This window comes from Chanodichthys erythropterus, chromosome 10 (assembly GCF_024489055.1).
Source record: "Chanodichthys erythropterus isolate Z2021 chromosome 10, ASM2448905v1, whole genome shotgun sequence".
Taxonomy (NCBI): domain Eukaryota; kingdom Metazoa; phylum Chordata; class Actinopteri; order Cypriniformes; family Xenocyprididae; genus Chanodichthys; species Chanodichthys erythropterus.
The window spans coordinates 2,803,191-2,827,500 of NC_090230.1; positions in this window are offsets into that span (position 1 = coordinate 2,803,191).

Below are 24,310 nucleotides of genomic sequence, written 5' to 3' on the forward strand. Positions count from 1 at the left end.
TAGCCTGAGGACTGAGGCATGATGGGAGTGGGTGGAGGGCAGTGGGCCGTACCAACTTCTGAAGTGTTTTTGTACTCAAAGATGAAAAATGCCAATTATGCGACCTCTCCAAGGGTTTTGGCAGGGTCAGGCTAACTCAATACACTCCTTCCTTCGTCTCTCGGATCTCCTTGTCTTTCTCTAGAATGTGAAAAGAGATATGCTAGGTGTCTGACTGTCGAGTCATGCGGAGGGGTCGCTTTACTGTCAAGGTGTCAAACAAAGAGCCGTTTTGTAGAGGAACTGTAGGACAACCTGTAATTCTTATCCTCCTCTCGCACTCTTCCTTGGCACCGAAGCTCTCTGTGAAATAGGAAACAAAGCAATAACTCGACACCACCAGCATTAACAAATTGCTTTCTTGTTTTCTCCCGTGTCCCGAGGGGAGGAAGAGGTGACGGGGGAACGGGAGGTGTAGAGAGCAAAGGGATATCTTCTTCTAGACAGATTTTCAACATCTTTTGTGCTTCTGTCTGGCCCCGGTAGTTTGGGTTTTTGGCTCTACCGAAGAGCATACATCATTCTACCATTCCTCTTCTTGTAAACAAGGAACCACATAGTGATACATGAAAGATCTTTTCCTGTAAAGGCAGCATGGTTTGGGATGTACACTGTTATTAGTGTCTGATCTTGGCTTTGAATCGCATGTACCTGTATCGTTTTATTTACCCTTTCAAGTTTTTATACAGCCACACCTGGGAAGTTCAACCGAAGTGTCGATCTATCAGCAGAGGCTTTGGATGTGGCGTGCGTGGATGACTGCATTTGCTGAAAACCCAAAAGCGTGTTTTAGTCACACCTTTCTATCAAGCCTCAAAACTACCACTTGAAATGCCTCAATGGTCGAATATCCTACACACAAAGATGGATAATGATTGAATAAATCAAACTATGCTTAAAGACAGAATTAACCCTGTTTTAACTTTCTTAATTATTGTCCTAATCTTTCATCTTTCATTAAGCTTAGTCATTTGCTGGGCTTGTGAAACCATTTTCGGTGCTTCTGACACCATTCTACATGAGTGAAAAGCAGGTAATGTAAGGAAAAATATTGTTTAAAAAACTTTATGCATTATGCTGGATTTATGCTTTTAAACAACTTTGAAGAAAAGTTGGTAACACTTTACAATAAGGTTCCATTTGTTAACATTAGTTAAGTTCATTAGTTCATGAACAAAAACTGAAAAATACAAAAAAAAAAAAAAAAAATGTTAATGTCAACATTTACTAATATTACATAATTAAAATCAAAAGTTGTATCTATTAATATTATTTAATGGACCTGAGCTGACATGAATTAACAACGAACTAATGTCATTAAAGATTAATAAATATTGTAACAAATGTGTTGCTCATTGTTAATGCTAATGGGACCTTTCTGTAAAGTATTACCCAAAAGTTTCAATTCAATGAAAATATGTCATATAGTGTAACCATCAAGTAAAAAAAAAAAATTAGGTAAAAAAAAAAAAAAAAAAATTTGAATTAAAGGTGCTAAAGAAGATCTTTTCATCGACTGAGAAACCAAAGACTGTTTCTGAGTTTTTGAAATGAGCACATGCATAAGAACAACCCCCCTCCTTCACAGCTCATTTCAAGGGAACGCCTCCCAAAACTCATGCACGAGTATTGGAACACGAGTGTTTACCACCGGCATTCGCTGTGTCTGGTTGTGGATTCATCATGTCGGACTCACCGCAGGTAACTCATAATCTGCAGTTGTTACTCCTGTCTCCTGACAAAAACATTGCATGCGGCGCCTGTAGAGTGTGGAAAGTTACTGGAGCGCGCAGCCGCGCTCGTCTCTCACAAGGAACGTCACGGCAGTGACAGACAAGTGAGAGGGCCAATCATTTACGTGATGATCGCGTAAACGATTGGCTGATGTTTTTTAAGCCCTACCTCGTGCACAGATGATGTATATTAATATTATTCCTTTCAGTGCACCTAATAAATAGTCTTTTATCAGTTAGTAAAGACAGTTTCAAGTAATATTGCAAAAATGTATAAAACAAAACATCCTCTTTAGCACCTTTAAGTAATATTAGTACTGTTTTTAGGGAATTACACCACATGACATTTTACATCCTGAACTAACCTTGCTTTCTCATAACAAATTCAAATTAACTGATATTTTAAAATACTTATTTTGCCTGTTTTATTTATATATGTTTTGAATGTTGGTCACACCACATAACTTTTGGATGACAAAAGTCTTTCAAATATTAATATGCAGTGAAGCAGTTTAGTTTGTTTATCATTATTAATAATAATAATATCATTTTTATTAGAAGGGCTGTATGAATTGCATTTTAATGTATTTCAGAATAAATCAATAGACATGCACACTCCAAACAAATCTTGATAAAATCAAGTCCTGCCGCATATTTTATATTCTGACTTTATTCACAATATTTCAAGGCTTTTTGTACCTTATATGTTAATATTCAGAGCATTGCTCCTGTCACACTTGAGTAAGTGTGTCACATTATGGAAGTTAAACATGTTGCAAATGTCTGTGTTTTTAAAATCAAACACTACAGCTGAAAGTTACCAAGAAATCACTGGATACTGTATTTCTTTGAATAGCTATTTTTATTGTGCTGGTTTTGAATAACCATCATTGTGAACTTCTTTGGGTTATAAAGTATTCAACAAGAAGATCAGGGCCATGCCCTGTCCAAAAACAGAAGTCGTTGCTTCCAGGGAGTGTAGTCACGTCGCTCAAAGAGGCCAGGCTCATGCAACACAACAGATGGGTGCAATGAATTAGTAAAGGTTGGGTTATGTGGGGGTGAGATGTTCTCTTCTCTGACTCACTGTGACTCTTCACTGTACGCCGACTGACTCTCCTTGTCTGAAGCCCACTGCTTTCCACATAAAAGATTCAATCATATCTGCAGGTCAAGCTGTTAAAAAAAACTTAAACTTCTATTTTCCTTCTGAGTCCTTGTGCTGTGATACTGGTTAAAGAAAGATGATTCATAAGGTTTGTATGGTATACTTTAGTGCATTAGCTATAACCCATTTTTTGCTCAAGACATTTTAAACTACATGGACAAAAGCTTGTATTAAGAATATCTGCAAAAGGTTGAATCATACTCATGATTCATTTGAGATTTACCACAAAAAAAAGAAAAAAAAAGAAAAGAAAAAGAAGAAAAAGAATGAAAGAAGAGAGATTAAGAAAGAACTAGTTTTATTGAGAATTTTCTTTTTTTCCTTTTTTTTGGGGGGGGGGGGGTATTAAATGTAAAATGTATTAAATGTAATATATGACACAATATCTAAAAATTTAAATTAAGTAATTAAGTTAGGCTTATAATAATAAATAAAATGTTACATTATTTACTGATATAAACTAAAATTAGTCTGTTATATCTACAAGAATCATCGTTAAATAATCCATTAATTTTCAGTCGTGTTGTAATACAGACAGTCCAAGGAGAACGGGGTGGCCAGGTTTCTTGGAGGCAGTAGGTGGATTACTGGAGTGTGTGAGGAGACCAGAAAGATTAACATTCCTCTGGGATTTTTAACACTCTGGGTGACAAATTTGCAACACTGGCCCTCTGTATTCCCTGAGGGAGCCGAGAACTAATCTGCCACTGAGTTTGGGAGAGGTCAGCTGGAAAAGAAGTGGAAAAAAACCCAGTCCGAATAAGTAGAGAGGATCAACAAATGACTGCGCAGAGAGGGGCGGCTCTAGAAACAGGAGCTTTCTCATTAACACCACATGAACTTGAAGTTACCAGGACATGTGTTTGATTTATCTAAAATGTTGATAAAGGGCAATGTGTGAATGGACTGTAATAACTCCCACTAATGATAATGTTCTTTTCAACATCATTGGATTAAGATAAAACTCTTCTACATTTGGTCTTGAGGCGCCTTCATTAACCGAAGTCGGCTGTGGCTGAAAGCGTAAGGGACATGACACTCATTATTAGGCTAAAAAAACTGAATAACCTAGTGCACTGCAGCACATGTAGGGCTACCAAGTTCACACATGAACTAATAAGATGAATAAGTCTACATGTAATGGCATTCGCAATCCATTTTACTTCCATTCTGTAATTTATTTCTAAGTGAAAAAGGGATTTTTGAGGAAGGTTTGATACAATTTTATCCATCTGAAATTATACAGATTGTGAAAAGAGTCCATCCAGTCAGGTGGTTAAAGGGGAGGGGTTGAAAAATGAGCAGATTTGGTGACATTGGCTATAAAGGAAAGTCGTTTCAAAATTATTAGATTTGGATGCAAGATTATGACCCTGGAAAAGTAATAACTGCTGATGAAAATGATAATTTTAAGTTAACACATTTTAAAGGTGAACTCCATATTTTTTATCTATTTATTGTAATTTAAAAACTTTCACACACAAAAATAAATGAATACTACTTTTGAAAACTATGTTCCCGATGAAAGCTCCAGTTATCAGTATAGACTATAATGAAAGCTGTTTATTGTAAATGCATCGGTTTCCCTCATGGGGTCAGACATGTTGAAATCACATGACTCAATAATACTCTCCTAATTTTGGATACTGTTGTTTAGAAATGGCTAATTTTTAACACAAATATTGCATTTTTTTTTAATAACTGAAGTTACTGAAAATCATTGTGTTTGCATGATAATACATCCATACCACTAGGTGTCAGTACTTCCAAAACTGGCATAACAGCTGGTTACAGCAAATATATAAAATATAGTTTTTGTTTCAACAGTAAGAACATACAGACACACACACACACACACACACACACACACACTTGCTAAGTAAAACTAAACCTTAAAGATTATTCACATGTTTTTTAATTGAAATAAAAATAAAATAAAATAAATTATTCGATGAATAACTAATTTTTATACATTTATTGTGAAAACTTTAAGCTGAAGTACTAAAATGAATAAAACTGATCTAAAGATAAATTAAAGCTAAATTGAAATAGTTCAAAACAAATTCACTAAAACAAACCTAAAATGAAAACCAAAAATATATAATAAAAGTAAACAAAGCGTAAATAGAATTACACATGATTTCATATAATATATAATATTTACATTTTTAATAATATTTAATACGTTTTATCGCTTTGAAAAGTTTTATATAAATTATTTTGTTAAAAGTAAAAACACTTTTAACAAAATATCAAATATGTAGAATTATTTTACACTATTATTTCAAATAAATAAATAGACATACATAACACAATGTGAACTAAAGTACTCGTTAACAAGACTGATAAAATAACAAAATTTTATTGGGAATTCTACAACAGGTAGAACCACTTCTGCTAATCAGCCAATCTGGCACAGTTATCACTGTTGAAAAAAAATAGCTATGAATAATAATTTCAATCTTTTCACAAGTAGTCAGCTATCCATACTAGCCTTCATAAGCCTTGCTAGTAGATATAACAAGGCAAGCTACATGTTTGATTTGAAGTTGAAATGCACCTTGTCCACGTCTTCCATCAGTTACTACCCCTACACCCATGTTGAGCTGTTGTTAACATGATGCAGAGCTTGAATGGTGCCTCTTGAGGGGGTGTATGACATGTTGTATGCTCAGGGGTGTTAACAGCAGGAGGTTTTGTTTAGCGCCAGTGTGTGTTTTTTGTTGGAGTCAGCCATCCATGTGTGCTTGAAGAAAGCCTGTATATTAAGCCTCTGATACATTGATTTTTGCTGTGAAACGAGATATAAAGGTCATTCTACTGGTTTCAAGTGCTATGGCTCAGTATGCGACTGCTTACTGGCTCAGTATGCGACCCAACCCCCCCCCCATTTATTATAAATTTTTTATCTCTGCATATTATAATATATATGGAGCTGTGAAATATTCCCCCATTATCAGTACCGTTTGACCATTTGTATCACTCTGTTTGTGGCAACTATATATATAAATATTTACAAATAATACTGTTATTGTGTCACAGAAAGAAGTTTTAAGATTTTTTTTTAGCAAGACTGTAGTCGTTTAGACCTAGTGCCTATTTTACAATTTGTTTAGACTCTTTTGCAGATGTAAGCTCCAGGCCATCAGCGGCCATTCAGCGCTCATGTACCCGCAGAGAACAGCTTCATCTCGGCCAGTGCTTCAGGAATTTGTTGCTGGCTCTTATGTAGATAGTGGTTAAACATGAGATAAATGGCAGCAGTGAGTCAGTGAGCAAATTGAAAGGGACTGGTTGTAAACAAGGAAGTTGTTTGAGCGCTGTAATGGGAAATCCCCTTAACTTTTAAAAGGACAAAGACAAAGATATCACTTTCCTCAGCTGACATTCAAACTGTGTTTGACCAATCAAGTTAAAGTTCGATATATGCCATAATATGGAATAAAAGACTATCAAAACTTCTGTTTCATGTCGACTTTCACTTGATTGGTCAAACACATAAATTAAAACAAACAAACAAACAAACAAACACGCAAAAAAACACTGACAATAGCTTTTAACTCTTTGCCCATGACAGATTTGTCCTTCATTTATGACACTATGCTCCCTCACCACTGACCGGCTTTTCCAGCAATCCATGTTTTCACTGTTATATGTTTTTTTTTAGGCAGAGATGTGTTCAATACAGATATTTATACAACTAAATATTTTAGGGGTTAAAGAGACATAAGAGACAGGTCATTTCATTGGTTTTAAGTACTATGACTCAATATGCAACTTCTTTTTTGAATCTGATTATTACCCATCAACTTGACTGGTCAAACACATGAATGGAAAAAACACTGACAATGCCTTTTAAAGAACTAATATAAGAACTATGGCTGACAAATGCATTGGGCAAAGCCACCTTTTGACCCTTTAAAAAGGTAAGTCAAAGGGACAAGGCCCACACACAAACACACCTGTCCAAACAGGGGCTGCCACATCTAAAGAGAGAGAGAGAGAGAGAGAGAGAGAGAGAAGGCACAGTGCAGTGAGTGATGGGTAATTCATTCTCAGCAATAGACAGGGAAGCCCATGCAGAAAGCAGCATGTCCCATTGAGATGCATTACATTTACCCACCTCGTCAGTGTGCTGAGAGAACCACTGTCATATAATTCATTCTCATTTCCTCTTCTGTCCACACACATTGAAAACAGCCACAACCGTATGCATGACAAAACAAGGGTGGAGACAGGCTATCTCACCTGGATATGTGAAGTAAAAAGAGCAACTGTAAACAAAAACAGTTAAACAAAACATAAAACCTTTATGGAAAAACGTTTAAACCAGCCTAACGGGCAACAAAGCAGGATTCCACTGATCAGGGGAATGAAGTTTGACGGTTTCCCTTGTGAAAAAGAACTGCGTTTCATTGTATTGAATACTCACTTGTGGTGTACTTCAAATTGTATATATATATATATATATATATATATATATATATATATATGAGTACGCAAGGATAACAATATTAATGAAATAAAAGGCCACTTAAGCATACTTAAAGAAAACACGCATTCGTAAATGATTAGTTCACTTTCAAATGAAAATTACCCCAAGCTTTACTTACCCTCAAGCCATAGGTGTATATGACTTTTTTCTTTCTGATGAGCACAATCTGACATATTTTAATAAATATCCTGATGCATCCGAGTTTTATAATGGCAGTGAGCGAGGATCAACGAGTATGAGCACATCCATCCATCATACGCAAACTCCACACGGCTCTGGGGGGTTAATAAAAGCCTTCTAAAGCAAAGTGATGCATTTGTGTAAAAAAAATATATATACATATATATATATTACAATTTTTTAAGTTAAAAGTTTAAAAAAAAAAAGAAGTAAATAAATAATTAACAACCAAACAAACCAGTGGCGGGAAAAAAAGAACAAAGGAAACAGGAACTAGAATAAAACCAAAACAGAACATACACGTGACAGCATGTCTTACTGTAACAATTATTTATTAATTTTCCTTATTTTTTGGCAACACTTTACAATAAGGTATCATTATTTAATGTTAGTTAATGCTTTTATTAACATGAACTAACAATGAGAAATACATTTGTTACAGTATTTATTAATCTTTGTTAACGGTAGCAAAAATACAACTGTTAATTGTTAGTGCATGTTAGTTCAGGTCCATGACAACAGAAACAACTTTTGATTTTAATAATGTATTAGTAAATGTTGAAATTAACATTAAGTACTGCTAACAAATTCAACCTTAAGGCCTGTACACACCGGGACGAATATCGCGCATGACTATCGATGAAGTTTAAGGCCTCATGCCTAAACAAAGGGCGCCAATGTGAGTGTGCACACCGATGCGAAAAACAGTTTTTTAAAAATGTCTTGACGCGCCGATTAAAAAGTGGCCGACCAATGAGATTGGCACTTTTGTTCACGTGCCTGGAGCTGCTGAAGTTATAGTAAAACATGACTTGGTGGCACTCAAGCACAAAACGGTCTTGCCGAGTACACATTGATACCAAGACGACGAAGAGGAAGTACGTAGACGAGGAAGACCCCTACAAACTATGGGTGCTCTGCCAGTTCTTGGCAACACCAATAGATGTGTATTATATGCCATTTTATTTCTGTATTTTTACTGTTTTTATTTTTGTTTTGTTTTTTTCTTTTACATTCAAGAAATATAGTTGAGAATGTCTTTTTCATAAATTTGTTTATTTGCACTACCGTTCACTTGCACTACTGTCATTGTGACTTATTTGCACCACCGTTTCTGACTACCATCTCCTTGTGTTATGTATATGCCATAAATGCCTGTATTTTATATCTGTATTTTTATCTTCTTTAATGTTATTAATATCATACATATGTTTATTTGCACTACCGTTCAGCACAAGTGCCATATACTGTCAAGGAGTGAATGTGCACATCGCCAGTGAAGATCGCTTGGGTATGAGCACGAAAAATGTCTCAAAAAACGCTAGCGATAAGCACGTGCGATAATCGTCCCCGTGTCTAGGAGGCTTTATTATAAGATTTTACCGTTTTTTAATGGACAGACAAATAAAAATGTTTTTAAGTAGTAATCAACATTATGCCACAAATGCTGTAGAGCTTAATCTGTACTGAACTCAGAACACTGCTTTTTGTTAAAGAAAGTATGTGTGCCAATTTATTCAGTGTCACTGCTTTGTCTCACTTGCTGACATTCTAGATCGGTGACGCAGATAGTATGCAGGCCTGATTCATGCATACCCCTGATTCATGAACATGGTAAAAAAAAAAAAAAAAAAAAAAAACTTGAGCAAGAAAAGACTTTATTAAGTGCTTACCTGAATGGAAAAAAATAGAAAAATCTGATGCATGGCAAGCATAATAGCTCAGCTTTCAGTGTCAGCAAAATATGTGACTGCAGTATGCATATATAAACAGACAGAATTTATGCACTGCCCATCAGACCAGGCAGACATGGTGGAGAATGTGGGCTGCATTTCCTATAATCTCAGAAGTAATTAGTTTTCAGTGGAATAAAAATTTCAGATCTAGTTATTGAGTCATCCATAATGTTTTGATGAGACTTCATTATCTAAGCACTTATACAATAATTAATTAATCTTTCCTGTTACTCTCAATTTATCAATGGCTTTTTGGTCTGACAAATTAGACCTCTTATATGGAGGAGGTGGAGAAAATGCAAATAGTGATGAATTTGCACCATCAACTCGTTCTTTTCATTACAGATGCTGTAACTGATAGTCGGCTGGAGGAAATACAGATTCCCACGTATTTTGAATAATATACTGAAGATATGTGTTACTAAAAAGTTTAAAAAAAGGTCAAATGTGTGTTTTCTGTAGCAGTGCTTCATGTGTTGGAACACCTTTTTCAAAACGTTTAAAAGGATATTGGGTGACATTTTATGTTACATTGTCCTTGTTACACATTACTTGTAGATAGTAATAATTATAAATTATGTATAATCGCAACCCTAATCTAACAATAACCCTAAGTACATGTAGTTAATTAATATTAATCAGTAATTAAATGTATAATTACACTGAAACAATGACACCTAATGACTCACCCTCATGTCGTTCCAAACCCGTAAGACCTCCGTTCATCTTCGGAACACAGTTTAAGATATTTTAGATTTAGTCCGAGAGCTTTCTGTCCATCCATTGAAAATGTATGTGCAGTATACTGTCCATGTCCAGAAACGTAATAAAAACGTCATCAAAGTAGTCCATGTGACATCAGTGGGTTAGTTAGAAGTTTTTGAAGCATCGAAAATACATTTTGGTCCAAAAATACAAAAACTACTGCAGCGTCCCATTTCGCCTACTTATACTACGCCCTAAAAGTATGTACTCTTTCTGTGAACAAAAAGTACTTACTTTTGAATGTGTAGCAAAAGAGTAGACAAGCTTTGGGACATACTATCACGTCATACAATTGCGTCTTTGCTCTCTGCCGCATCCAGTTACCGTAAACTGGCCTGTCAATCATCTTACATCCTCCACATTTCATTTAGCTAATTTCCTACCGTATCGGAGAGAAATGCAGAAGCACGCTGATCTGCAGTCGTGGGTCTTTCATGTGGAGAACTCTCCTCATATCAATGCATAATGATGCATTTAAAAGTTAATGGCCAATCGGATCTTTATAAAAGTCCACATTGGTATTTGCAGATGAAAAATAAGACATATAACATTAAAATAAATATTTTCTATCAGTTTGAACTGATTATTAGTCACTCAAACAACCTCTCAGCGTCGATCATGCATATTCGCCATGTTTTGTAGTTTTTAACACTTTTTACTCGTGTTTATAGTTCTGAACTGAATCCTCGTACAAAGCGCAATGGGTTGTGGGCAATATTAGCCTCTATAGTGTACACGGATCCACACTTTGAAAATCTGCTGGAAATAGTAGACCATCCGGGGACTTTTGGCATACTCTTTTCAACATACTATGCTATGGGACACACTTATTTTAATCTCACATACTATTTAGGATGGATAGTATGGACATTGGGATGCAGGGTACGACTTTATTCAGCATTGTCTTCTCTTCCGGAATCCTTTCCATTGAATTGATTCAATTGAATTGATTCCATTGAATTGATTCCACTGAATTGATTCCATTGAATCCTTTCATCTGTTGGTGTTGGCAATGCACTTTTACCTCGTTGGTTTTGGTGATTAGGACATCCGCGACATGCACACTTACGCACCATTTTAAAAAATAGCTTGAATACAGCGTGCGTCTCCCTCAGACTGTAAACAAAACTCTGGCGCACCAGATAACACGTCAGCAGCGTTTTACGTCAGCAGTGCGCTGCGGTTCACTGAGGAGTCGTGAACCCAGATGAACAACAGACTCGGAAGGGAATACAATGCTGAATAAAGTCGCAGTTTTTGTTATTTTTGGACCAAAATGTATTTTCGATGTTTCAAAAACATCTAACTAACCCACTGATGTCACATGGACTACTTTGATGACGTTTTTATTACGTTTCTTGACATGGACAGTAATTTTCAATGGATGGACAGAAAGCTCTCGGACTAAATCTAAAATATCTTAAACTGTGTTCCGAAGATAAAAGGAGGTCTTACGGGTTTGGAAAGGCATGAGGGTGAGTCATTTATGACATAGTTTTCATTTTTTGGGTGAACTAACCCTTTAAATGTTGAAAAAGTGATTTAATATGTTGTTCAGTAATTTTATTCATTCATTGATCCTTATACAAGCTTCTAGGGTCATAGGGCTGGAGCCTATCCAAGTTTCTACAGTCATTTTATCCACTGAATAAATTACAACTTCTGTTAGCTAAAACTTTATAAATATGTAAAATATGTAACTTAATCTGTTTGCTTTTTTTTTTTTTTTTTTCATTTTCTTCATTAACTGTTTTACAGTTTTAAGTTCGCTTAAAAGTTATTAAATATCATATGATGACATTTTTCTTTTCTTTTTTCCTATTTTTAAGAAAATGTATATAATTTTATTATATATCATTAAAAATACAGTAAAATCAGTAATATTGTGAAATGTTATTACACTTTAAAATAACTGTTTTATATTTGAAAAATATTTGAAAATGTAATTTATTCTTGTGTTGGCAAAGCTGAATTTTCAGCATCGTTACTCCAGTCTTCAGTGTCACATGATCCTTCAGAAATCATTCTAATATGATGATTTGCTCATGAAACATTTATTGTGCACAGATGTACAAAATATTTGTGTTTTTTTTTTTTTTTTCAGGATTTTTGATGAATAGAAAGTTCAAAAGAACAGCATTTATTTGAAATATAATATTTTGTTACATTTTAAATGTCTTTACTGTCACTTTTGATCAATTTAATGCATCCTTGCTGAAAAAAAAAAAAGAATTTCTTTAAATTCTTCTAAAAAAATAAAAAATAAATAAAAATTCGTACTGACCCCAAACTTTTGAACGGTAGTGTATAATGTTACAAAATCTTTGTATTTCAGATAAATGCTGTTCTTTTGAACTTTCTATTCATCAAGGAATCCTGAGAAAGAAAAAAAAAAAGTATACAACTGTGAGTATACATTGATAATAATAATACATGTTTCTTGAGCAGCAAATCATCATATTAAATTATTTCTGAAGGATCATGTGACACTGAAGACTGGAGAAATGATGCTGAAAATTCAGCTTTTCCAACACAGGAATAAATTACATTTTATATTATATTCCAATAGAAAACAGTTATTTTAAATTGTAATAATATTTCACAATATTACTGTTTTTACTGTATTTTTAATTAAATAAATGCAATCTTGGTGAGCAGACAAAACTTCTTTTAAAAATATTAAAAAACTTACCGATCTCAAACTTTTGAACCGTAGTGTATATATATTATTTACATTTATAATTATATTATACTAATTATTTATATATAATTAACATTGTAACATTGTCAAATGTTGGCCACCAAAGTACTTTTATGTTTTATGTAACCCCACTTCTGACAAACAACAATCCTCTGATCCAACCCTGCCATTATAGTACACAGAATTATATAAATTTGTCAGCTCGCAAAAGAATGACCCAATCCACTTTGATGTATTACAATAGAGGGTTGATCAAACACAAAAACAGATAACAAATGTTAAAAATGAGAGAAACCAATCAGTTCATTAAAATCCAGCAACTCTGAACTATACTTCTGGACCTCCCATGGTGAAGTCATAATATATTATGCCGAGAGAGTTATAAAGCTGCACTGGGCTTCAGTTGCAGCATTTGATCAAACTGTGATCGTATCTGGGGGCATGCAGCAATGCTTCGCTCTTGTTCTGCTTTTGTTGGCACGCACCAAAGGACAAGACAGCAATTATTTTGAGCTTTTGGATACGTTTTATGCACACAACTGTTGTACTTCTCGGCCATAGCACTTATATTGCATTCTGCATGGAAATATATCAATGCAAAACAAGTTTTACATGCAAAAGTTATTATCCCATCCCTGCTGTTGTACCTAAAACTAGTCCAAAGCCTGTAGCACAGCATATCTTTGAAATGTGACCCACCTTTGCCACCAAGTGGCTAAACACCAGTGGGACTTACATGGCATTTGTTGTTGAAAGCTAGAAATGCAGTCACTAAGCTTTCCTGAACAATAATGCTCTGTGTAAATGACAAACAAACTTCATCTTGCTGGAATTTAACTCATATGACGTAGGCTGTAATTCACTTTTATGGAAACACTCGAACCATCCAAAGAGCTTATAAACTAGCGCTCAACCATCTTGACCCAAATTGTAAACTGCAAAGCTTTCTCATAGGTTCACTGAGAAAGTATCTGGGTTCAAATGCAGTACTGCAGGAAAATAAAAATGCCTTAGTCGCTCACTTTAATACAGGCCACACTGTTTTTCGCCAGGTGCAGACAGTTGATTTATCATAGCCAAGGTAGAAATGTGACGGGGAGATCAGCACATTGCTGTGAAACATGATTTTAGGATGCTAATATTCAGCAATTCAATTTCAAACCAGTTTTGTGGTATTTGCTAAGGCAAACCCTTGTGAAAAAGAAGTGTTTTAAATGTGCACTTCAAAACAAAAAAACTGTACTTTCAGATTATAGAATATTAATAAAAGGCCACTTAAGTGTGTTGATAGAGAGCACACTTTCACGACTATGCTTCTTAAAGGGATAGTTCACCCAAAAATTAAACTGATGAACACAAAGATGAAAAATGAAAACCCTGTTTTAAAATGTATTTTAAAGTAAACCTTTTAATTTGACATTATTACAAAGTGCCCTTTAAGAAAACATGGGGTTAAAGGAATAGTTCACCCAAAAAAACAAACAAACAAACAAAAATTCTGTCATCATTTACTCACCCTCAAATTGTTCCAAACCTGTATAAATTTCTTTTTTTTGGAAGAATGTCAGTAACCAAACATATCTCACCCCCCATATACTACCATAGTAAGAAAAATAAATACTATGGTAGTTAATGGGGGACGAGATCTGTTTGGTTACTGACATTCTTTCAAATTTATTCCTTTGTGTTCAGCAGATTCATTTTGTTGTTGTTGTTTTTGTTGTTTTTTTGTTTTTTGTTTTTTTTTTGGTTCACGCTTTAAACAAGTACACTTAACACTTGATAATAATTTTACCTGTAGGGTTTTAAAAGAAAAATTATGTTTAAAGTTAATATATTTTAAATGTTCTAAATTGCAACTTCATCTTTTATAATGTAATTATAAGTATAATACCTGACAAGTTTCAATGGAAATGACATTAAATATCTTAGTTTACATAAATTGTTGTCCGTATGTGTCAACTATATGTCAAAGACAAAAGCAATTATGAAATTACATAAAAAAAGATGTGCTACTTACAGTAAGTGGCACTCTTAAGTTCAACTAAATGCATTTACTATACATTTAAAACTATGTTCTAACATTTTTTAACATTTTCATTTAATTGCAACTAACATTCAATTGACCCTTCGCAAAGACCCAAAAGACGTAAATACACACCATTTTTCAAGTTCAAGTCCACCGAGGTTGATCTTCTAACTCCTGACTGCTTTGTCGGACAAAATGGCGGATTTGGCGTTATGATTGGTTAGATCGCTTGTCAATTAAACTCCTGGCGAAGGGTCAACTGTCTGAAAACATTACATTAGTTCACACTTAAGTTTATTCTTTGAAGTGTATTGTTTCCATAAGTACTGATTTTAAAAGTATGCTAAAGTGTACAGTACTTCTCTTTCACAAGGGAAGAATCACTACTGCTCATAGTATTTGTATAACCAGAACACACTACCAATATGCTAAAACCCACTCAGAACACCTAAGCATAGGTGGCAAGTTTTTCACTAGCAAACACCACGTGCAGTTTAATTTTTCAATTTCTAGAATTTCTAGAATTTTGTGGTTGGTAACTATTTTGACCAGCGCAGCCCATAACTATCCACTCTCAAGCACTTAGTTGTATTTAAAAGCTCAAACAGAACATGCTTTCTGCTCTGTAATAAAACTGTAAAATGGTAGAAAGTATGTGCTTTACCGTTCTTGGGTTTTATAGTGCCTTAAAACATGTTTACATTTCCTTTGATGGTTGGGCCCCCAAGGGCAGTGAGGTGGAAAGGTCATCACGGGCATCCTAAGATTACAACTTCCAAAAGGTCATCTCACAGAAATCAGCAAAACTAAACAACTTTTATTGTGGGTTATTCAAAAGTCATTAAAAAATAATGTAAACAATGCTATATATTAAGAGTGCTTGTAGTACTTTTAAGTAATTGCCATTTTCTTTAAAGAAGAAAAAAAAAATAAAAAAAAATAATAAATAAATAATACAAAGGTCCAACTTTTTTTCTTTTCTTGCTCCCAGACTTTTTATCTATAGTACTACCCCAGCATTTCTAAGTGATAGCTTTCAGTCAGGTTTGCACAGTAAGACCCTGCAGCTCTGGTCTCTTTATCAGGGTTCATGGTCAAATGTCCATCTGAGAGGAGCACAAGGGTCCCTCTGCTTGACTGACCCCATCTGTGAAGCAGCATAATGATTTTTTCACGCTGCATTAAGTTAACACTGCACTGCCAGCAAGACAGTCCAGGACCTGGCCTTTAATTGGGGATTGGTGTGTGTGTGTGTGTGTGTGTGTGTGTGTGTGTGTGTGTGTGTGTGTGTGTGTGTGTGTGTGTGTGTGTGTGTGTGTGTGTGTGTGTGTGTGTACTTGTATAAATATCTTTTGTGAGGATCTTTGAGTTTTAAACCATCGAGGTGAGGATGACGAGAGGGAAGTGAGGACATCTTGGCTTGCCCTCACTTTCTGAGATCCCTTTAAAGGGCTGTTCAAAGGTCAATACTTGGTTTTATCGATAAGGTTATAATAACTTTAAGGATAGGTTTAGGTTAAGGTTTGGGGATAGGCACTTAGTTGTGATGGGTAGGGTTAGGGTTGGGGTAAGGAGGTAGACATGAAAAACACGATTATACTAAGTTATTGGGTTAGAGTTAGGTCAGTCAGTTTCATGATTTAGTGGTGAAATTATATATATATATATATATATATATATATATATATATATATATATATATATATATATATATATATATATACTTTCTAAATGTCTTTACTCACACTTTTGATCAATTTAATATCATTGCTGAATAAAAGTATTAATTTCTTAAACATACATATTACTGACCCAAACTTTTTAATAATAGTATGTTTATGTATATAAACCTTTTCCCCCTTTTTATAATTTGTTAATAAGATATACACATAAACTATAATGTAAATTTGCTGAATGAATTCCTATCATTTATTGCATATATATTTTTATATATAACAGATTTTTTTTTTTAAAATAAACCCTCACATTTTTTTTTCCATGCGTGTATTGAGTTGTCCGTGACTTCCCAATGTGTTCCTAATTTCAATGTGTTTAACGCCAGTTTAGACTTAAATGGCTCTTAGGCCTGATCCATCCATAGACAATTGCCTTAGACACATTCTACCACAATGCTTTTCACATTCAACAGACACTGAGCAAAGACTCAAAGCTATAACTGAAAAGAAATTAATTTAATCTCAATGGGATTTAACATCATCTGCTTCCAAAGAAATGGATCGCATGCCTATGGTGCAGGTCACACAAGAATTCAAAGGCCGAGAGCGGATTTGCCATACAAATTCCCAATTTTTTGTGTGTAACACAAAAACTCAATATACCAAGATCTTGCAGATGTGAAAAGAGGGTGACCGATTATGCTATTCTTTAGCGTCACTGAATGTTGGATGTTGGAAAACATGCACTAGGATTGTCATTTACGGATTACATGTTGTTCTGTTTGGTTTCTCCTAAAATTTGGAGGGAATTTTCTAAAAGTTTAAGGGGAATGTGATGATTGCTATATCCTTCATTCTTAAAAATGATGGTTCTTAATTGGTATTTATTGTTCTATAAAGAACCTTTAACATTAATGTAACATTTTCATTGCACAAAAGATTCAATAGAGGAAAAATGTAATTTAGATTATTAAAATGTTCAGCACACTAAGAAAAGAAATGGTTCTTTTAAGAACTGTTCACTGAAAGGTATTTAGGGGAACCAAAAATGGTTTTCCTATGGCATTGCTGTGAAAACTCCCCCTTTTTTAAAGAGTGATGGCTAACACTAGCATGTTTTTATCTCAATTAAACCACAGAAACGCTTAAAAATAATGGTTCTTTTTTAGCATTGATGGTTCCATGAAGAACATTTAACATACATGGAGCCTATCCATCCCACAAAGGATCCTATAGAGGGAAATGGTTCTTTAGAACTGTTCACTGAAAAGTTCTTTGATTGGTTGTAGATGGTTGTACAATAATCCTTCAACCCTTGCTTGTAGATGCATTGCACGATCACTGTTTACATTGGAAACCACATCTCAAAGGCGATAAGCTCAACGTCCCTTTGAAAGCCCTTTTGGGATAAAGAAGCCTCTGCTAAAGCAATGCCTGCCTCATCAACTCTCGGAAAACAGCTGTTTTTGGTTCCCACACATCGGCCAGACATAGATCTCATTCTCACATCACCCATCTTAAAAACGCAAAAGCCCAGAGACGCTCGTGTGTACACACACATGACATTCTCCCATTACTCCACCTGGGATCCTCATCCTTCTTACCCAAGCAGCACCAATGTCTTGTCCAGGTGATAAATGCATCTTTTTCTCACCGAAGTCTGGCCATGAATTACTAAAGCCTGTGGAAACGACTTTCGAAATAGCACAAGGGCTTTTTAGGGAAATGGTTCCCCCTCCTCCCCCTAAGTTCTCTCACATCCATCGACAACACCGTCCACCCACCTTTTACTCTCTGTCTTTAAATGGGTTATTGATGATTATTCTACAGACCCCTGTAGCCCTTTTGCATCTCTCAATGCCTCGGAGCTCTCCTTTGAAAAATGCAACGGTAGAGTCAGAATGAGGTCAGGGGACGAACAGAGGGACATCGCATACAGTTGTGCTCTACGGCCGGAGAACGTGACATCAATAAAACATCCCAAGTGTGAGGGGTTAAGCTACTTGTTGGGAATAGATAAAAGGATTGATTGTGTTGACTACGTAGTTCTTTTCTCCAAAGGCCTGGCGGTAGATCACAACAGACATTCGAAAATAAAAAAAAGTATAAACAGTGTCATAAGTCAACATGAAATCCAAATTTACCTCATTTACTTTAATGTTCTTTTCGCATCAATGAATCCTATTACAAAAAAAAAATTAAAAAATAAATAACGTTCTTCGGCTCGGCTAAAGAAGCACCACAATTAGGTGATCAAAATATGAAATGCTGTTCGTGATGGAATTCCTAGTGTATTTTTCACCTGTATCTAATAATGTATTGAAAAATAAATAAATAAAAAAAATAAATAAAAAAAAAATCCAGCTTAAATATACAATGACTTTAATTTCTTTTAGAATTAAAATGTATTTAATTTCTGAATTCAAATTCATTCTGAGTTGTATACAATTGTATATATATATATTATTTGTTTTTTCTTTTATTTGATGGTTACACCACATGACATTTTTAAAGTAATTAGATATTGATTTAATTAAACATTTTTGTTAAATGATATAGTTTTTTGTTTGTTTGTTTGTTTGTTTGTTTGTTTGTTTGTTTGGGGGGTGAATATCATTTAATCATTTAAAAAAATAAATAAATAATAAAAAAGGTTCTTTATGGAACCATAAATGCTGTACAGAACCTTTATTTTTAAGAGTGAATCCCCTCCTTACTCTTGCCCCTCTTTTTTCGTCTTGAATATCCTATTTCACTCGGAAATACGTCACATTATGGAGGCAAAATGGGTTGTGAACTCAAGTACAGACAGTTTCATGTTCTTTCATTTTACTTAATATTATTATTTCAAATTGTATAGTTATTTGTACATTATTTCTTCAGTTGAAGTAATGGGAAACTCTCTTGCTTTTCTGTCCACCATTTGACCTCCTCATTTTTCTTTGTGTTTCTTGTACACAAGCTTTAAAACTTGTCATCAAAGTTCCATTCAGCCAACAGAGCAGCAGTTAACCTCTGACCCCTCACCCACTATGCCCTTTCGGAAGTGGTCTCCCTTATTTTTTAGAGGCTGACAGCTTTTTGTAAAGGAAGTCCTTCAGAGGGATTGGTACGGAAGGAGGCGAAGCCATCGAGAAGAGAAAAGGGTGATTTGAAAGAGCCTTAATTTGCAGCATCACTCTTTAAGCACTCCCATCAATCTTCTTTTTTTGGTCAGTCCTTCAATATTTGCCAACAATTCAGTCTACATCCCGGTGTTTGCACACTGCTCACTTGCTGGTAATTAGAACCCAAAATTCCTCCCCCTGCACTTCATCTCAGCATCATGCTCAACCACTAGTGGTCCAAATCACCTTGTCCAATAAGACATGCCAAATGTCTCTCTTGGCCCAACCTATTTTCCTTGTTTTCATGAGCCATTTAGTGCCCTATAATCAGAAAATGTTGGCATTCCATGCTCTAATGGGATTCAATCCTCAAAATGGAATTTAGGTATTCATATCCATCAAATGCTCAGATGAAGTGTCCTCTAAAGTGTAAGAGGTTGAGCATGTTTGAGAATCCCAAAATGTGTGAACACTATTTTAACTATTTTTCTTCTTAAAAAAAGAAAAAAGAAAATATCAATGCCACTGAAAGCTGAAGAACACTTTAACATACTTTTTTTTTTTTTTTTTTTTTAATAAGTGTACTTGTGGAAATAATATACTTTAGAAGAATATTCTTAAGTGAACTGAATGTTATGTTTCTGGACGCTTAATGTTATTTACACATAATTAAAATTAAAATTTATATTAAACGCAATTAGTAAGTAGGACTTAAGTATGTCTTTATCTGTATTTATTTAATTATTGCTTCTTTTGTCTTTGAAATACGTGTACCTCTGAATGCACTGACAAGCATTTATAAAATAAGTGCTAAATTAATGTAATTTTCTAATGAAACTTGTGTCTTACATTTAAAAATATTAATTGTAATGATAAAGTTGCAATTTAGCGCTTTTAAAATATATTAACTTTAAATGTAATATCAAATCACACATTACAGTTATAAATTATAATCAAGTGTTTTAAATGTGCTTTAGTATTTTAGTCAACACAACAAAATATATTTTAAAATGATTTAAAATGTATTTTGAAGTAAAACTCTTAATTTTGCACCTTTTAAAAGTGCACTTAAGTGTGTTAAGAAATAGTAATGAAAGTGTCATTAATATATCATTAAAGTGTCATTTAATATATCATCTGTGATTGCAGTTTCTCCAAAATATAATTTTAAGATTTGGTACATTACAAGTGAGCATTCAACAAAATTAAGCACACTTCTTTTTTTTTTTACAAGGGATGTCAAGTACGTTAATGGATTTTTATTTATTTATTTATTTCCCCCCCTGATGATAATGAATCAAATGAAAGGCCCTAGAGCTGGTCTTCTTGGTTGTTTACCTCAAAATGAAGCTCTGGAAATCAAAGAGGTTTTGAGTCATCAATAAAGTGCTCTGACTACTGGCTGCCAGACACCGGTGTTTAAGTGCTGACTTGCTTCTGAATACCCTCAACGGTCTTTATCCATTAATCATGGCAAAGAGATCACTACCACTTATTCACGGTTATCTAAAAGTGAATAAATCAACAAGAACAGGGATGGTTTGCTGCAGTCCATGTGCGGCACAAAGTCAAGTGCCTTATACAAATTTTTAACCTCCATATTGCAGCTGAAGCAGTGCATAAAACAATTATGCATCATATAAAATCAAGATATTTAATCGTTTGTAAGGGAAAAAAAAAAAAGCTGCATGGTTTACGGAGCTATGCGTTTTCACGTAACAAGAATTGAAGGTAACCAAGCATAAGGACAGATGGTGCTCACTGGCCATGTGGTCTCAATTTTCGTTGCTCTGACATTATTTACTGGCTTTGGAGTCAGGAAATAATGGAGTCAAGAAAAGACGAAACTCCTTTCTGTTGACATGCTGCACTTTTAATGATACTAAGAGGTAAAGCTCACAATGGATGTTGCCAACAGCACCTTCTTTATTCTTGACAGGATTATTACCTCCTGGTGCTCCACCTCATCAAAAGGAAAACATTGCAGTTAGATGGATTCCCTCCCTTGAAGACTTAAAGGTGTATTAACAGAGGCTATGCTGACCTTTTTGTGTCTTGTTATTTGCTCTTTTTTCCTTTAAGCCCCAGGAAAGTGGTATTAGTTGGAAAGCTTGCTGTTTTTAGGCACGATAAGGTAGGTTTTTGTCTTCTTGTAATATAAAAGAAACTGTTATTATATTTTTCACAGTAATTTTACACTCTAAATAAATGTATTATTTTGTCATTGATAAATACTGCTATGGTACATAGAACTAAATTGAATCTGTAAGATTTGTTCAGATTCGTTCAACTTCAGGTTAATAGGTGGCGAAATTCTGAGTCATTCTGAGTGAGTCATATGAACCATTCACTAAACCGATTCATAAATAAAAAAGTTGTTCACAACTGAAACGTGTACAATTTATTAAAATGTACTTGTGTATGAATCTACTTAGAGACTCCAGAAAGATTAAAGTATCCAGCAATTACAACACTTGTCCCTCAGTTGTTTTTCCCTAAGTTGTCCTTAACAATTTTTTCACTTAAAAGATTTGTTCTAAAACACCCCATCCAGTCAGTGGCATGGAAACAACACGGAGGCGAACACAAAAGCTGAGGCAACACAGACAGTGTGCAAACCCCAAAGTGAGATCACTTTCACTTGTGCCCTCACGAAAGTTTGTAAATTGTACGTGTTTAAAGGCTTGCCAGTTTGAACATTCAAGTGATTTTACACCATTCAAGAACATCACATGAAGATCGCGCACTCAGAGAGAACGCAGAAACTCATTGTCAGCACTGTCCTGTGATTTATCACTAAAGTAGCTTAAAAACTTTATTTTCTACTTTTGTAGTAACTACTTTTAACCCACAGCTTTACAATTAATAGAGAGATGGTATGAATAATTCACACATGCAATCACTCTCTCATTAATGCATTCAAATAAATGTACCGGTATTGTGCTAATTTATCTGTGTCTGATTTACAACAAGCAGAAATCTGTAAGAAATTTTACGAACTATAGATAAAAACTACTGAAATTGAGCTGTCATGTCGGAGCACTCTTTTAATATATTCCACCTTTAATAGTCAAGCATACAGTACAAACCTTGTCAGTGAACTATGAGGAAAAAAAAAAAAAAATCATTCATTAATTGTAAAATGTTCTATTAATCAAGATTTTGATTTTAAATCATCCAGCCCTATTTCACAGTATTCATAAAACAGAAGGTGAAAAGTTTCCAGATGACTTACTACTTCAGGCGAGATTTTGAAGAGCGCATCCAATTGACATTTTACTATCCCATGAGGCCACGGGAGAGGATCTGTGAATGGCAATGAAGTCATATGACAAATGTAGTTTATCTGGATTACATTCATACTACACACATACATTCATACCATATATAGCATTCTTTTTTAGCATTTAAATGTTTTAATTATTATGATTATTATATTATTTTTATTCCAAATATGTGCATTGAAGTTACTGTCCAAGAGAGGTAATTGTTTAAAATATATGGAGTCCTGCACATGACATGCGGGGAAAAAAATATGTACTGTATATCGTGGCCACAAATTAACAATTTGTTCCCACGACCTAGAAATCAGCAAGTTTTACTAATTCAGTCCCTTATTTTAAGTAAATCAAATGAATAAATCATGGGGATGAATTTTTAATTCATGGATATGGTTTACTAAAACGAGAGAATGAATCTTAATTCATTGGAACAAATACTTAATTTATGGCCATACATATTTGTGTCCGCATTTCATGCACGGCGCTCCTGAAATTGCAAAATATGAAGTCGCACCACAGTCACAATTATAAATAAAATTGCAACTGCATAATATAAACTCAAGTTATGACATTGTGATACATCAAAATTATCACATTGTGACGTCATCATTAGGAGATTTACCTTTTTTTTTTTACTTTTTAATACAAAACTAATGCATAATGCAAAGTATACTTTCTGATGTCCCTCACTAATATCCTTCCAGCATGTCTGAAGGCAACATCAGCACTCCAGTACTTGGTACAGTTCTTTTTAAAAAGGCCAGCAAACAGCTCCGGGTCTGGCATGGGTAACAGGGTATGTCCCAGCGGCCCCACAGCCAAAAACAGACCATCCCATTCAACATTTGCTTGGCGCAGAACAGCTGAAGTGCCATTGTGAGTTAATGGCGTTCATTGCGGCGGCCCCTTGATCCGAACACTGGCCCCTGACACGGGCTCTCAGGTACTTACAGCCCACAGCACAGATGGGGAACCGTACGTGACAGAGACACCGTTTCCAAGTCAATTATCACACCACTAGTCCCGAGCGAGACACCAATCTCGTTTATGCCAACGCCGTCTTCCCTGTTTCACCGAACGCAATTACAGAAATGTATTGAAGGGGGCAGGAAAGCGAGAAAGACCATTAAAAACAGAACTGTGTGAATCTGTGCACTTTATATCTAAACGACTTGAAGCTTTTAGCCTTGACAGCCAGATTCAGAAGTTTCTCAAGGGCCTCGCTGCTTTCAGGGCTTTAGACGAAGCTTCACTTTAACATGCATTCAGCGAGCAGTTAGGAATGGAGAGCAAAAGCCAGCTTAGATTACACAGATAAAAGGTCACGGAGCCACTCAGTCGCTGTCAAAATGCTCAGTTTGTTTAAAGTGTTCTTTCTTCACTTCATTACTCTTCATTGA